We start from the raw sequence: 19,038 nt of genomic DNA on the forward strand, positions 1-19,038 counted from the left end.
TGTAAAAATTCCATTACAATGTCATAATGCAAAATTCCATTATGATGTCATAATGTAACATTCCATTATGATGTCATAATGCAAAATTCCATTATGATGTCATAATGTAACATTCCATTATGATGTCATAATGCAAAATTCCATTATGATGTCATAATGTAAAATTCCATTATGATGTCATAATGTAAAATTCCATTATGATGTCATAATGTAAAAATTCCATTATGATGTCATAATGCAAAATTCCATTATGATGTCATAATGCAAAATTCCATTATGATGTCATAATGCAACATTCCATTATGATGTCATAATGCAAAATTCCATTATGATGTCATAATGTAAAAATTTTATTATGATATCATAATGCAAAATTCCATTATGATGTCATAATGTAAAATTCCATTATGATGTCATAATGTAAAATTCCATTATGATGTCATAATGCAAAATTCCATTATGATGTCATAATGCAACATTCCATTATGATGGCATAATGTAAAATTCCATTATGATGTAATAATGCAACATTCCATTATGATGTCATAAGGTAAAATTCCATTATGATGTCATAATGCAACATTCCATTATGATGTCATAATGCAACATTCCATTGTGATGTCATAAGGTAACATTCCATTATGATGTCATAATGTAACATTCCATTATGATGTCATAATGTAAAATTCCATTATGATGTCATAATGCGACATTCCATTATGATGTCATAATGCAAAATGCCATTATGATGTTATAATGCAAAATTCCATTATGATGTCATAATGTAAAAATTCCATTATGATGTCATAATGCAAAATTCCATTATGATGTCATAATGTAAAAATTCCACTATGATGTCATAATGCAAAATTCCATTATGATGTCATAATGTAAAATTCCATTATGATGTCATAATGCAACATTCCATTATGATGTCATAATGCAAAATTCCATTATGATGTCATAATGTAACATTCAATTAGGATGTCATAATGCAAAATTCCATAATGATGTCATAATGCAAAATTCCATTATGATGTCATAATGCAACATTCCATTATGATGTCATAATGTAACATTCCATTATGATGTCATAATGCAAAATTCCATTATGATGTCATAATGTAAAATTCCATTATGATGTCATAATGTAAAAATTCCATTATGATGTCATAATGCAAAATTCCATTATGATGTCATAATGCAACATTCCATTATGATGTCATAATGCAACATTCCATTATGATGTCATAATGCAAAATTCCATTATGATGTCATAATGCAACATTCCATTATGATGTCATAATGCAAAATTCCATTATGATGTCATAATGCAACATTCCATTATGATGGCATAATGTAAAATTCCATTATGATGTAATAATGCAACATTCCATTATGATGTCATAATGTAAAATTCCATTATGACGTCATAATGCAACATTCCATTATGATGTCATAATGTAACATTCCATTATGATGTCATAATTCAAAATTCCATTATGATGTCATAATGTAAAAATTTTATTATGATATCATAATGCAAAATTCCATTATGATGTCATAATGTAAAATTCCATTATGATGTCATAATGTAAAATTCCATTATGATGTCATAATGCAAAATTCCATTATGATGTCATAATGTAAAAATTCCATTATGATGGCATAATGCAAAATTCCATTATGATGTCATAATGTAAAATTCCATTATGATGTCATAATGTAAAATTCCATTATGATGTCATAATGCAACATTCCATTATGATGTCATAATGCAGCATTCCATTATGATGTCATAATGTAAAATTCCATTATGATGTCGTAATGCAACATTCCATTATGATGTCATAATGTAAAATTCCATTATGATGTCGTAATGCAACATTCCATTATGATGTCATAATGTAAAATTCCATTATGATGTCATAATGCAACATTCCATTATGATGTCATAATGTAAAATTCCATTATGATGTCATAATGCAACATTCCATTATGATGTCATAATGTAAAATTCCATTATGATGTCATAATGCAACATTCCATTATGATGTCATAATGCAACATTCCATTAAGATTTCATAATGCAACATTCCATTATGATGTCATAATGCAAAATCCCATTATGATGTCATAATGCAAAATTCCATTATGACGTCATAATGTAAAACTTCCATTACGATGTCATAATGCAAAATTCCATTATGATGTCATAATGTAAAAATTCCATTACAATGTCATAATGCAAAATTCCATTATGATGTCATAATGTAAAATTCCATTATGATGTCATAATGCAAAATTCCATTATGATGTCATAATGTAAAATTCCATTATGATGTCATAATGCAACATTCCATTATGATGTCATAATGTAAAATTCCATTACGATGTCATAATGTAACATTCCATTATGATGTCATAATGCAAAATTCCATTATGATGTCATAATGTGACATTCCATTATGATGTCATAATGTAACATTCCATTATGATGTCATAATGCAAAATTCCATTATGATGTCATAATGTAAAATTCCATTATGATGTCATAATGTAAAAATTCCATTATGATGTCATAATGCAAAATTCCATTATGATGTCATAATGCAAAATTCCATTATGATGTCATAATGCAAAATTCCATTATGATGTCATAATGTAAAATTCCATTATGATGTCATAATGTAAAAATTCCATTATGATGTCATAATGCAAAATTCCATTATGATGTCATAATGCAAAATTCCATTATGATGTCATAATGCAACATTCCATTATGATGTCATAATGCAAAATTCCATTATGATGTCATAATGTAAAAATTTTATTATGATATCATAATGCAAAATTCCATTATGATGTCATAATGTAAAATTCCATTATGATGTCATAATGCAAAATTCCATTATGATGTCATAATGCAAAATTCCATTATGATGTCATAATGTAAAAATTCCATTATGATGGCATAATGCAAAATTCCATTATGATGTCATAATGTAAAATTCCATTATGATGTCATAATGTAAAATTCCATTATGATGTCATAATGCAACATTCCATTATGATGTCATAATGCAAAATTCCATTATCATGTCATAATGCAACATTCCATTATGATGTCATAATGCAAAATTCCATTATGATGTCATAATGCAACATTCCATTATGATGGCATAATGTAAAATTCCATTATGATGTAATAATGCAACATTCCATTATGATGTCATAATGTAAAAATTCCATTATGATGGCATAATGCAAAATTCCATTATGATGTCATAATGTAAAATTCCATTATGATGTCATAATGTAAAATTCCATTATGATGTCATAATGCAAAATTCCATTATGATGTCATAATTCAAAATTCCATTATGATGTCATAATGCAACATTCCATTATGATGTCATAATGCAAAATTCCATTATGATGTCATAATGCGACATTCCATTATGATGTCATAATGCAAAATGCCATTATGATGTTATAATGCAAAATTCCATTATGATGTCATAATGTAAAAATTCCATTATGATGTCATAATGCAAAATTCCATTATGATGTCATAATGTAAAAATTCCATTATGATGCCATAATGCAAAATTCCATTATGATGTCATAATGTAAAATTCCATTATGATGTCATAATGCAACATTCCATTATGATGTCATAATGCAAAATTCCATTATGATGTCATAATGTAACATTCAATTAGGATGTCATAATGCAAAATTCCATAATGATGTCATAATGCAAAATTCCATTAGGATGTCATAATGCAACATTCCATTATGATGTCGTATTGTAAAATTCCATTATGATGTCATAATGTAAAATTCCATTATGATGTCATAATGCAACATTCCATTATGATGTCATAATGTAAAATTCCATTATGATGTCATAATGCAAAATTCCATTATGATGTCATAATGTAAAAATTCCATTATGATGTCATAATGCAACATTCCATTATGATGTCATAATGCAAAATTCCATTATGATGTCATAATGCAACATTCCATTAAGATGTCATAATGCAAAATTCCATTATGATGTCATAATGCAACATTCCATTATGATGTCATAATGCAAAATTCCATTATGATGTCATAATTAAACATTCCATTATGATGTCATAATGTAACATTCCATTATGATGGCATAATGCAAAATTCCATTATGATGTCATAATGTAAAAATTCCATTATTATGGCATAATGCAAAATTTCATTATGATGTCATAATGTAAAAATTCCATTATTATGGCATAATGCAAAATTCCATTATGATGTCATTATGTAAAAATTCCATTATTATGGCATAATGTAAAATTCCATTATGATGTCATAATGCAACATTCCATTATGTCATAATGCAAAATTCCATTATGATGTCATAATGTAAAAATTTTATTATGATATCATTCTGCAAAATTCCATTATGATGTCATAATGTAAAATTCCATTATGATGTCATAATGTAACATTCCATTATGATGTCATAATGCAAAATTCCAATATGATGTCATAATGTGACATTCCATTATGATGTCATAATGTAACATTCCATTATGATGTCATAATGCAAAATTCCATTATGATGTCATAATGTAAAATTCCATTATGATGTCATAATGCAAAATTCCATTATGATGTCATAATGCAACATTCCATTATGATGTCATAATGCAAAATTCCATTATGATGTCATAATGCAACATTCCATTATGATGGCTAATGTAAAATTCCATTATGATGTAATAATGCAACATTTCATTATGATGTCATAATGTAAAATTCCATTATGATGTCATAATGCAACATTCCATTATGATGTCATAATGTAACATTCCATTATGATGTCATAATGCAACATTCCATTATGATGTCATAATGTAACATTCCATTATGATGTCATAATGCAAAATTCCATTATGATGTCATAATGTAAAAATTTTATTATGATATCATAATGCAAAATTCCATTATGATGTCATAATGTAAAATTCCATTATGATGTCATAATGTAAAATTCCATTATGATGTCATAATGCAAAATTCCATTATGATGTCATAATGTAAAAATTCCAATATGATGGCATAATGCAAAATTCCATTATGATGTCATAATGTAAAATTCCATTATGATGTCATAATGTAAAATTCCATTATGATGTCATAATGCAACATTCCATTATGATGTCATAATGCAGCATTCCATTATGATGTCATAATGTAAAATTCCATTATGATGTCGTAATGCAACATTCCATTATGATGTCATAATGTAAAATTCCATTATGATGTCGTAATGCAACATTCCATTATGATGTCATAATGTAAAATTCCATTATGATGTCATAATGCAACATTCCATTATGATGTCATAATGTAAAATTCCATTATGATGTCATAATGCAACATTCCATTATGATGTCATAATGTAAAATCCCATTAAGATTTCATAATGCAACATTCCATTATGATGTCATAATGCAAAATCCCATTATGATGTCATAATGCAAAATTCCATTATGACGTCATAATGTAAAAATTCCATTACGATGTCATAATGCAAAATTCCATTATGATGTCATAATGTAAAAATTCCATTACAATGTCATAATGCAAAATTCCATTATGATGTCATAATGTAAAATTCCATTATGATGTCATAATGCAAAATTCCATTATGATGTCATAATGCAAAATTCCATTATGATGTCATAATGTAAAAATTTTATTATGATATCATAATGCAAAATTCCATTATGATGTCATAATGTAAAATTCCATTATGATGTCATAATGTAAAATTCCATTATGATGTCATAATGCAAAATTCCATTATGATGTCATAATGTAAAAATTCCATTATGATGGCATAATGCAAAATTCCATTATGATGTCATAATGTAAAATTCCATTATGATGTCATAATGTAAAATTCCATTATGATGTCATAATGCAACATTCCATTATGATGTCATAATGCAAAATTCCATTATCATGTCATAATGCAACATTCCATTATGATGTCATAATGCAAAATTCCATTATGATGTCATAATGAAAAAATTTTATTATGATATCATAATGCAAAATTCCATTATGATGTCATAATGTAAAATTCCATTATGATGTCATAATGTAAAATTCCATTATGATGTCATAATGCAAAATTCCATTATGATGTCATAATGTAAAAATTCCATTATGATGGCATAATGCAAAATTCCATTATGATGTCATAATGTAAAATTCCATTATGATGTCATAATGTAAAATTCCATTATGATGTCATAATGCAACATTCCATTATGATGTCATAATGCAGCATTCCATTATGATGTCATAATGAAAAATTCCATTATGATGTCGTAATGCAACATTCCATTATGATGTCATAATGTAAAATTCCATTATGATGTCGTAATGCAACATTCCATTATGATGTCATAATGTAAAATTCCATTATGATGTCATAATGCAACATTCCATTATGATGTCATAATGTAAAATTCCATTATGATGTCATAATGCAACATTCCATTATGATGTCATAATGTAAAATTCCATTATGATGTCATAATGCAACATTCCATTAAGATTTCATAATGCAACATTCCATTATGATGTCATAATGCAAAATCCCATTATGATGTCATAATGCAAAATTCCATTATGACGTCATAATGTAAAAATTCCATTACGATGTCATAATGCAAAATTCCATTATGATGTCATAATGTAAAAATTCCATTACAATGTCATAATGCAAAATTCCATTATGATGTCATAATGTAAAATTCCATTATGATGTCATAATGCAAAATTCCATTATGATGTCATAATGTAAAATTCCATTATGATGTCATAATGCAACATTCCATTATGATGTCATAATGTAAAATTCCATTACGATGTCATAATGTAACATTCCATTATGATGTCATAATGCAAAATTCCATTATGATGTCATAATGTGACATTCCATTATGATGTCATAATGTAACATTCCATTATGATGTCATAATGCAAAATTCCATTATGATGTCATAATGTAAAATTCCATTATGATGTCATAATGTAAAAATTCCATTATGATGTCATAATGCAAAATTTCCATTATGATGTCATAATGCAAAATTCCATTATGATGTCATAATGCAACATTCCATTATGATGTCATAATGCAAAATTCCATTATGATGTCATAATGTAAAAATTTTATTATGATATCATAATGCAAAATTCCATTATGATGTCATAATGTAAAATTCCATTATGATGTCATAATGCAAAATTCCATTATGATGTCATAATGTAAAAATTCCATTATGATGGCATAATGCAAAATTCCATTATGATGTCATAATGTAAAATTCCATTATGATGTCATAATGTAAAATTCCATTATGATGTCATAATGCAACATTCCATTATGATGTCATAGTGCAAAATTCCATTATCATGTCATAATGCAACATTCCATTATGATGTCATAATGCAAAATTCCATTATGATGTCATAATGCAACATTCCATTATGATGTCATAATGCAACATTCCATTATGATGGCATAATGTAAAATTCCATTATGATGTAATAATGCAACATTCCATTATGATGTCATAATGTAAAAATTCCATTATGATGGCATAATGCAAAATTCCATTATGATGTCATAATGTAAAAATTCCATTATGATGGCATAATGCAAAATTCCATTATGATGTAATAATGTAAAATTCCATTATGATGTCATAATGTAAAATTCCATTATGATGTCATAATGCAAAATTCCATTATGATGTCATAATTAAAAATTCCATTATGATGTCATAATGCAACATTCCATTATGATGTCATAATGCAAAATTCCATTATGATGTCATAATGCAACATTCCATTATGATGGCATAATGTAAAATTCCATTATGATGTAATAATGCAACATTCCATTATGATGTCATAATGTAAAATTCCATTATGATGTCATAATGCAACATTCCATTATGATGTCATAATGCAACATTCCATTGTGATGTCATAATGTAACATTCCATTATGATGTCATAATGTAACATTCTATTATGATGTCATAATGTAAAATTCCATTATGATGTCATAATGCGACATTCCATTATGATGTCATAATGCAAAATGCCATTATGATGTTATAATGCAAAATTCCATTATGATGTCATAATGTAAAAATTCCATTATGATGTCATAATGCAAAATTCCATTATGATGTCATAATGTAAAAATTCCATTATGATGTCATAATGCAAAATTCCATTATGATGTCATAATGAAAAATTCCATTATGATGTCATAATGCAACATTCCATTATGATGTCATAATGCAAAATTCCATTATGATGTCATAATGTAACATTCAATTAGGATGTCATAATGCAAAATTCCATAATGATGTCATAATGCAAAATTCCATTATGATGTCATAATTAGAGATGAGCGAACACGTTCGGCTCCGCCCCTTTTTCGCCCGAACACCGAACTTTGCGAACACTTCAGTGTTCGGGCGAAAAAGTTCGGGGGCCGCCGTGGCAGCGCGGGGGGGTGCGGCGGGGAGTGGGGAAGAGGGGGAGAGAGAGAGGGCTCCCCCCTGTTCCCCGTTACTGCCGCCCGCGCCGCCGCGCATCTCCCCGCCCCCCGGTGGCACCCGGACACTTACGCGCGAACACTGCAGTGTTCGGCAAAGCCGGTGTCCGGGTGCGGATGTGTCCGTAACGGACACGTTCGCTCATCCCTAGTCATAATGTAAAATTCCATTATGATGTCATAATGCAACATTCCATTATGATGTCATAATGCAGCATTCCATTATGATGTCATAATGTAAAATTCCATTATGATGTCGTAATGCAACATTCCATTATGATGTCATAATGTAAAATTCCATTATGATGTCGTAATGCAACATTCCATTATGATGTCATAATGTAAAATTCCATTATGATGTCATAATGCAACATTCCATTATGATGTCATAATGTAAAATTCCATTATGATGTCATAATGCAACATTCCATTATGATGTCATAATGTAAAATCCCATTAAGATTTCATAATGCAACATTCCATTATGATGTCATAATGCAAAATCCCATTATGATGTCATAATGCAAAATTCCATTATGACGTCATAATGTAAAAATTCCATTACGATGTCATAATGCAAAATTCCATTATGATGTCATAATGTAAAAATTCCATTACAATGTCATAATGCAAAATTCCATTATGATGTCATAATGTAAAATTCCATTATGATGTCATAATGCAAAATTCCATTATGATGTCATAATGCAAAATTCCATTATGATGTCATAATGTAAAAATTTTATTATGATATCATAATGCAAAATTCCATTATGATGTCATAATGTAAAATTCCATTATGATGTCATAATGTAAAATTCCATTATGATGTCATAATGCAAAATTCCATTATGATGTCATAATGTAAAAATTCCATTATGATGGCATAATGCAAAATTCCATTATGATGTCATAATGTAAAATTCCATTATGATGTCATAATGTAAAATTCCATTATGATGTCATAATGCAACATTCCATTATGATGTCATAATGCAAAATTCCATTATCATGTCATAATGCAACATTCCATTATGATGTCATAATGCAAAATTCCATTATGATGTCATAATGAAAAAATTTTATTATGATATCATAATGCAAAATTCCATTATGATGTCATAATGTAAAATTCCATTATGATGTCATAATGTAAAATTCCATTATGATGTCATAATGCAAAATTCCATTATGATGTCATAATGTAAAAATTCCATTATGATGGCATAATGCAAAATTCCATTATGATGTCATAATGTAAAATTCCATTATGATGTCATAATGTAAAATTCCATTATGATGTCATAATGCAACATTCCATTATGATGTCATAATGCAGCATTCCATTATGATGTCATAATGAAAAATTCCATTATGATGTCGTAATGCAACATTCCATTATGATGTCATAATGTAAAATTCCATTATGATGTCGTAATGCAACATTCCATTATGATGTCATAATGTAAAATTCCATTATGATGTCATAATGCAACATTCCATTATGATGTCATAATGTAAAATTCCATTATGATGTCATAATGCAACATTCCATTATGATGTCATAATGTAAAATTCCATTATGATGTCATAATGCAACATTCCATTAAGATTTCATAATGCAACATTCCATTATGATGTCATAATGCAAAATCCCATTATGATGTCATAATGCAAAATTCCATTATGACGTCATAATGTAAAAATTCCATTACGATGTCATAATGCAAAATTCCATTATGATGTCATAATGTAAAAATTCCATTACAATGTCATAATGCAAAATTCCATTATGATGTCATAATGTAAAATTCCATTATGATGTCATAATGCAAAATTCCATTATGATGTCATAATGTAAAATTCCATTATGATGTCATAATGCAACATTCCATTATGATGTCATAATGTAAAATTCCATTACGATGTCATAATGTAACATTCCATTATGATGTCATAATGCAAAATTCCATTATGATGTCATAATGTGACATTCCATTATGATGTCATAATGTAACATTCCATTATGATGTCATAATGCAAAATTCCATTATGATGTCATAATGTAAAATTCCATTATGATGTCATAATGTAAAAATTCCATTATGATGTCATAATGCAAAATTTCCATTATGATGTCATAATGCAAAATTCCATTATGATGTCATAATGCAACATTCCATTATGATGTCATAATGCAAAATTCCATTATGATGTCATAATGTAAAAATTTTATTATGATATCATAATGCAAAATTCCATTATGATGTCATAATGTAAAATTCCATTATGATGTCATAATGCAAAATTCCATTATGATGTCATAATGTAAAAATTCCATTATGATGGCATAATGCAAAATTCCATTATGATGTCATAATGTAAAATTCCATTATGATGTCATAATGTAAAATTCCATTATGATGTCATAATGCAACATTCCATTATGATGTCATAGTGCAAAATTCCATTATCATGTCATAATGCAACATTCCATTATGATGTCATAATGCAAAATTCCATTATGATGTCATAATGCAACATTCCATTATGATGTCATAATGCAACATTCCATTATGATGGCATAATGTAAAATTCCATTATGATGTAATAATGCAACATTCCATTATGATGTCATAATGTAAAAATTCCATTATGATGGCATAATGCAAAATTCCATTATGATGTCATAATGTAAAAATTCCATTATGATGGCATAATGCAAAATTCCATTATGATGTAATAATGTAAAATTCCATTATGATGTCATAATGTAAAATTCCATTATGATGTCATAATGCAAAATTCCATTATGATGTCATAATTAAAAATTCCATTATGATGTCATAATGCAACATTCCATTATGATGTCATAATGCAAAATTCCATTATGATGTCATAATGCAACATTCCATTATGATGGCATAATGTAAAATTCCATTATGATGTAATAATGCAACATTCCATTATGATGTCATAATGTAAAATTCCATTATGATGTCATAATGCAACATTCCATTATGATGTCATAATGCAACATTCCATTGTGATGTCATAATGTAACATTCCATTATGATGTCATAATGTAACATTCCATTATGATGTCATAATGTAAAATTCCATTATGATGTCATAATGCGACATTCCATTATGATGTCATAATGCAAAATGCCATTATGATGTTATAATGCAAAATTCCATTATGATGTCATAATGTAAAAATTCCATTATGATGTCATAATGCAAAATTCCATTATGATGTCATAATGTAAAAATTCCATTATGATGTCATAATGCAAAATTCCATTATGATGTCATAATGAAAAATTCCATTATGATGTCATAATGCAACATTCCATTATGATGTCATAATGCAAAATTCCATTATGATGTCATAATGTAACATTCAATTAGGATGTCATAATGCAAAATTCCATAATGATGTCATAATGCAAAATTCCATTATGATGTCATAATTAGAGATGAGCGAACACGTTCGGCTCCGCCCCTTTTTCGCCCGAACACCGAACTTTGCGAACACTTCAGTGTTCGGGCGAAAAAGTTCGGGGGCCGCCGTGGCAGCGCGGGGGGGTGCGGCGGGGAGTGGGGAAGAGGGGGAGAGAGAGAGGGCTCCCCCCTGTTCCCCGTTACTGCCGCCCGCGCCGCCGCGCATCTCCCCGCCCCCCGGTGGCACCCGGACACTTACGCGCGAACACTGCAGTGTTCGGCAAAGCCGGTGTCCGGGTGCGGATGTGTCCGTAACGGACACGTTCGCTCATCCCTAGTCATAATGTAAAATTCCATTATGATGTCATAATGCAACATTCCATTATGATGTCATAATGCAGCATTCCATTATGATGTCATAATGTAAAATTCCATTATGATGTCGTAATGCAACATTCCATTATGATGTCATAATGTAAAATTCCATTATGATGTCGTAATGCAACATTCCATTATGATGTCATAATGTAAAATTCCATTATGATGTCATAATGCAACATTCCATTATGATGTCATAATGTAAAATTCCATTATGATGTCATAATGCAACATTCCATTATGATGTCATAATGTAAAATCCCATTAAGATTTCATAATGCAACATTCCATTATGATGTCATAATGCAAAATCCCATTATGATGTCATAATGCAAAATTCCATTATGACGTCATAATGTAAAAATTCCATTACGATGTCATAATGCAAAATTCCATTATGATGTCATAATGTAAAAATTCCATTACAATGTCATAATGCAAAATTCCATTATGATGTCATAATGTAAAATTCCATTATGATGTCATAATGCAAAATTCCATTATGATGTCATAATGCAAAATTCCATTATGATGTCATAATGTAAAAATTTTATTATGATATCATAATGCAAAATTCCATTATGATGTCATAATGTAAAATTCCATTATGATGTCATAATGTAAAATTCCATTATGATGTCATAATGCAAAATTCCATTATGATGTCATAATGTAAAAATTCCATTATGATGGCATAATGCAAAATTCCATTATGATGTCATAATGTAAAATTCCATTATGATGTCATAATGTAAAATTCCATTATGATGTCATAATGCAACATTCCATTATGATGTCATAATGCAAAATTCCATTATCATGTCATAATGCAACATTCCATTATGATGTCATAATGCAAAATTCCATTATGATGTCATAATGAAAAAATTTTATTATGATATCATAATGCAAAATTCCATTATGATGTCATAATGTAAAATTCCATTATGATGTCATAATGTAAAATTCCATTATGATGTCATAATGCAAAATTCCATTATGATGTCATAATGTAAAAATTCCATTATGATGGCATAATGCAAAATTCCATTATGATGTCATAATGTAAAATTCCATTATGATGTCATAATGTAAAATTCCATTATGATGTCATAATGCAACATTCCATTATGATGTCATAATGCAGCATTCCATTATGATGTCATAATGAAAAATTCCATTATGATGTCGTAATGCAACATTCCATTATGATGTCATAATGTAAAATTCCATTATGATGTCGTAATGCAACATTCCATTATGATGTCATAATGTAAAATTCCATTATGATGTCATAATGCAACATTCCATTATGATGTCATAATGTAAAATTCCATTATGATGTCATAATGCAACATTCCATTATGATGTCATAATGTAAAATTCCATTATGATGTCATAATGCAACATTCCATTAAGATTTCATAATGCAACATTCCATTATGATGTCATAATGCAAAATCCCATTATGATGTCATAATGCAAAATTCCATTATGACGTCATAATGTAAAAATTCCATTACGATGTCATAATGCAAAATTCCATTATGATGTCATAATGTAAAAATTCCATTACAATGTCATAATGCAAAATTCCATTATGATGTCATAATGTAAAATTCCATTATGATGTCATAATGCAAAATTCCATTATGATGTCATAATGTAAAATTCCATTATGATGTCATAATGCAACATTCCATTATGATGTCATAATGTAAAATTCCATTACGATGTCATAATGTAACATTCCATTATGATGTCATAATGCAAAATTCCATTATGATGTCATAATGTGACATTCCATTATGATGTCATAATGTAACATTCCATTATGATGTCATAATGCAAAATTCCATTATGATGTCATAATGTAAAATTCCATTATGATGTCATAATGTAAAAATTCCATTATGATGTCATAATGCAAAATTTCCATTATGATGTCATAATGCAAAATTCCATTATGATGTCATAATGCAACATTCCATTATGATGTCATAATGCAAAATTCCATTATGATGTCATAATGTAAAAATTTTATTATGATATCATAATGCAAAATTCCATTATGATGTCATAATGTAAAATTCCATTATGATGTCATAATGCAAAATTCCATTATGATGTCATAATGTAAAAATTCCATTATGATGGCATAATGCAAAATTCCATTATGATGTCATAATGTAAAATTCCATTATGATGTCATAATGTAAAATTCCATTATGATGTCATAATGCAACATTCCATTATGATGTCATAGTGCAAAATTCCATTATCATGTCATAATGCAACATTCCATTATGATGTCATAATGCAAAATTCCATTATGATGTCATAATGCAACATTCCATTATGATGTCATAATGCAACATTCTATTATGATGGCATAATGTAAAATTCCATTATGATGTAATAATGCAACATTCCATTATGATGTCATAATGTAAAAATTCCATTATGATGGCATAATGCAAAATTCCATTATGATGTCATAATGTAAAAATTCCATTATGATGGCATAATGCAAAATTCCATTATGATGTAATAATGTAAAATTCCATTATGATGTCATAATGTAAAATTCCATTATGATGTCATAATGCAAAATTCCATTATGATGTCATAATTAAAAATTCCATTATGATGTCATAATGCAACATTCCATTATGATGTCATAATGCAAAATTCCATTATGATGTCATAATGCAACATTCCATTATGATGGCATAATGTAAAATTCCATTATGATGTAATAATGCAACATTCCATTATGATGTCATAATGTAAAATTCCATTATGATGTCATAATGCAACATTCCATTATGATGTCATAATGCAACATTCCATTGTGATGTCATAATGTAACATTCCATTATGATGTCATAATGTAACATTCCATTATGATGTCATAATGTAAAATTCCATTATGATGTCATAATGCGACATTCCATTATGATGTCATAATGCAAAATGCCATTATGATGTTATAATGCAAAATTCCATTATGATGTCATAATGTAAAAATTCCATTATGATGTCATAATGCAAAATTCCATTATGATGTCATAATGTAAAAATTCCATTATGATGTCATAATGCAAAATTCCATTATGATGTCATAATGAAAAATTCCATTATGATGTCATAATGCAACATTCCATTATGATGTCATAATGCAAAATTCCATTATGATGTCATAATGTAACATTCAATTAGGATGTCATAATGCAAAATTCCATAATGATGTCATAATGCAAAATTCCATTATGATGTCATAATTAGAGATGAGCGAACACGTTCGGCTCCGCCCCTTTTTCGCCCGAACACCGAACTTTGCGAACACTTCAGTGTTCGGGCGAAAAAGTTCGGGGGCCGCCGTGGCAGCGCGGGGGGGTGCGGCGGGGAGTGGGGAAGAGGGGGAGAGAGAGAGGGCTCCCCCCTGTTCCCCGTTACTGCCGCCCGCGCCGCCGCGCATCTCCCCGCCCCCCGGTGGCACCCGGACACTTACGCGCGAACACTGCAGTGTTCGGCAAAGCCGGTGTCCGGGTGCGGATGTGTCCGTAACGGACACGTTCGCTCATCCCTAGTCATAATGTAAAATTCCATTATGATGTCATAATGTAAAAATTCCATTATGATGTCATAATGCAAAATTCCATTATGATGTCATAATGCAAAATTCCATTATGATGTCATAATGCAACATTCCATTATGATGTCATAATGCAAAATTCCATTATGATGTCATAATGCAACATTCCATTATGATGGCATAATGTAAAATTCCATTATGATGTAATAATGCAACATTCCATTATGATGTCATAATGTAAAATTCCATTATGATGTCATAATGCAACATTCCATTATGATGTCATAATGTAACATTCCATTATGATGTCATAATGCAAAATTCCATTATGATGTCATAATGTAAAAATATTATTATGATATCATAATGCAAAATTCCATTATGATGTCATAATGTAAAATTCCATTATGATGTCATAATGTAAAATTCCATTATGATGGCATAATGCAAAATTCCATTATGATGTCATAATGTAAAAATTACATTATGATGGCATAATGCAACATTCCATTATGATGTCATAATGTAACATTCCATTATGATGTCATAATTCAAAATTCCATTATGATGTCATAATGTAAAAATTTTATTATGATATAATGCAAAATTCCATTATGATGTCATAATGTAACATTCCATTATGATGTCATAATGCAAAATTCCATTATGATGTCATAATGTGACATTCCATTATGATGTCATAATGTAACATTCCATTATGATGTCATAATGCAAAATTCCATTATGATGTCATAATGTAAAATTCCATTATGATGTCATAATGTAAAAATTCCATTATGATGTCATAATGCAAAATTCCATTATGATGTCATAATGTAAAATTCCATTATGATGTCATAATGCAACATTCCATTATGATGTCATAATGCAAAATTCCATTATCATGTCATAATGCAACATTCCATTATGATGTCATAATGCAAAATTCCATTATGATGTCATAATGAAAAAATTTTATTATGATATCATAATGCAAAATTCCATTATGATGTCATAATGTAAAATTCTATTATGATGTCATAATGTAAAATTCCATTATGATGTCGTAATGCAACATTCCATTATGATGTCATAATGTAAAATTCCATTATGATGTCGTAATGCAACATTCCATTATGATGTCATAATGTAAAATTCCATTATGTCATAATGCAAAATTCCATTATCATGTCATGATGCAACATTCCATTATGATGTCATAATGTAAAATTCCATTATGGCATAATGCAAAATTCCATTATGATGTCATTATGTAAAAATTCCATTATTATGGCATAATGTAAAATTCCATTATGATGTCATAATGCAACATTCCATTATGTCATAATGCAAAATTCCATTATCATGTCATGATGCAACATTCCAATATGATGTCATAATGCAAAATTCCAATATGATGTCATAATGTGACATTCCATTATGATGTCATAATGTAACATTCCATTATGATGTCATAATGCAAAATTCCATTATGATGTCATAATGTAAAATTCCATTATGATGTCATAATGCAAAATTCCATTATGATGTCATAATGCAACATTCCATTATGATGTCATAATGCAAAATTCCATTATGATGTCATAATGCAACATTCCATTATGATGGCTAATGTAAAATTCCATTATGATGTAATAATGCAACATTTCATTATGATGTCATAATGTAAAATTCCATTATGATGTCATAATGCAACATTCCATTATGATGTCATAATGTAACATTCCATTATGATGTCATAATGCAAAATTCCATTATGATGTCATAATGTAAAAATTTTATTATGATATCATAATGCAAAATTCCATTATGATGTCATAATGTAAAATTCCATTATGATGTCATAATGTAAAATTCCATTATGATGTCATAATGCAAAATTCCATTATGATGTCATAATGTAAAAATTCCAATATGATGGCATAATGCAAAATTCCATTATGATGTCATAATGTAAAATTCCATTATGATGTCATAATGTAAAATTCCATTATGATGTCATAATGCAACATTCCATTATGATGTCATAATGCAGCATTCCATTATGATGTCATAATGTAAAATTCCATTATGATGTCGTAATGCAACATTCCATTATGATGTCATAATGTAAAATTCCATTATGATGTCGTAATGCAACATTCCATTATGATGTCATAATGTAAAATTCCATTATGATGTCATAATGCAACATTCCATTATGATGTCATAATGTAAAATCCCATTAAGATTTCATAATGCAACATTCCATTATGATGTCATAATGCAAAATCCCATTATGATGTCATAATGCAAAATTCCATTATGACGTCATAATGTAAAAATTCCATTACGATGTCATAATGCAAAATTCCATTATGATGTCATAATGTAAAAATTCCATTACAATGTCATAATGCAAAATTCCATTATGATGTCATAATGTAAAATTCCATTATGATGTCATAATGCAAAATTCCATTATGATGTCATAATGCAAAATTCCATTATGATGTCATAATGTAAAAATTTTATTATGATATCATAATGCAAAATTCCATTATGATGTCATAATGTAAAATTCCATTATGATGTCATAATGTAAAATTCCATTATGATGTCATAATGCAAAATTCCATTATGATGTCATAATGTAAAAATTCCATTATGATGGCATAATGCAAAATTCCATTATGATGTCATAATGTAAAATTCCATTATGATGTCATAATGTAAAATTCCATTATGATGTCATAATGCAACATTCCATTATGATGTCATAATGCAAAATTCCATTATCATGTCATAATGCAACATTCCATTATGATGTCATAATGCAAAATTCCATTATGATGTCATAATGAAAAAATTTTATTATGATATCATAATGCAAAATTCCATTATGATGTCATAATGTAAAATTCCATTATGATGTCATAATGTAAAATTCCATTATGATGTCATAATGCAAA

This window comes from Eleutherodactylus coqui, chromosome 6 (assembly GCF_035609145.1).
Source record: "Eleutherodactylus coqui strain aEleCoq1 chromosome 6, aEleCoq1.hap1, whole genome shotgun sequence".
NCBI lineage: Eukaryota > Metazoa > Chordata > Amphibia > Anura > Eleutherodactylidae > Eleutherodactylus > Eleutherodactylus coqui.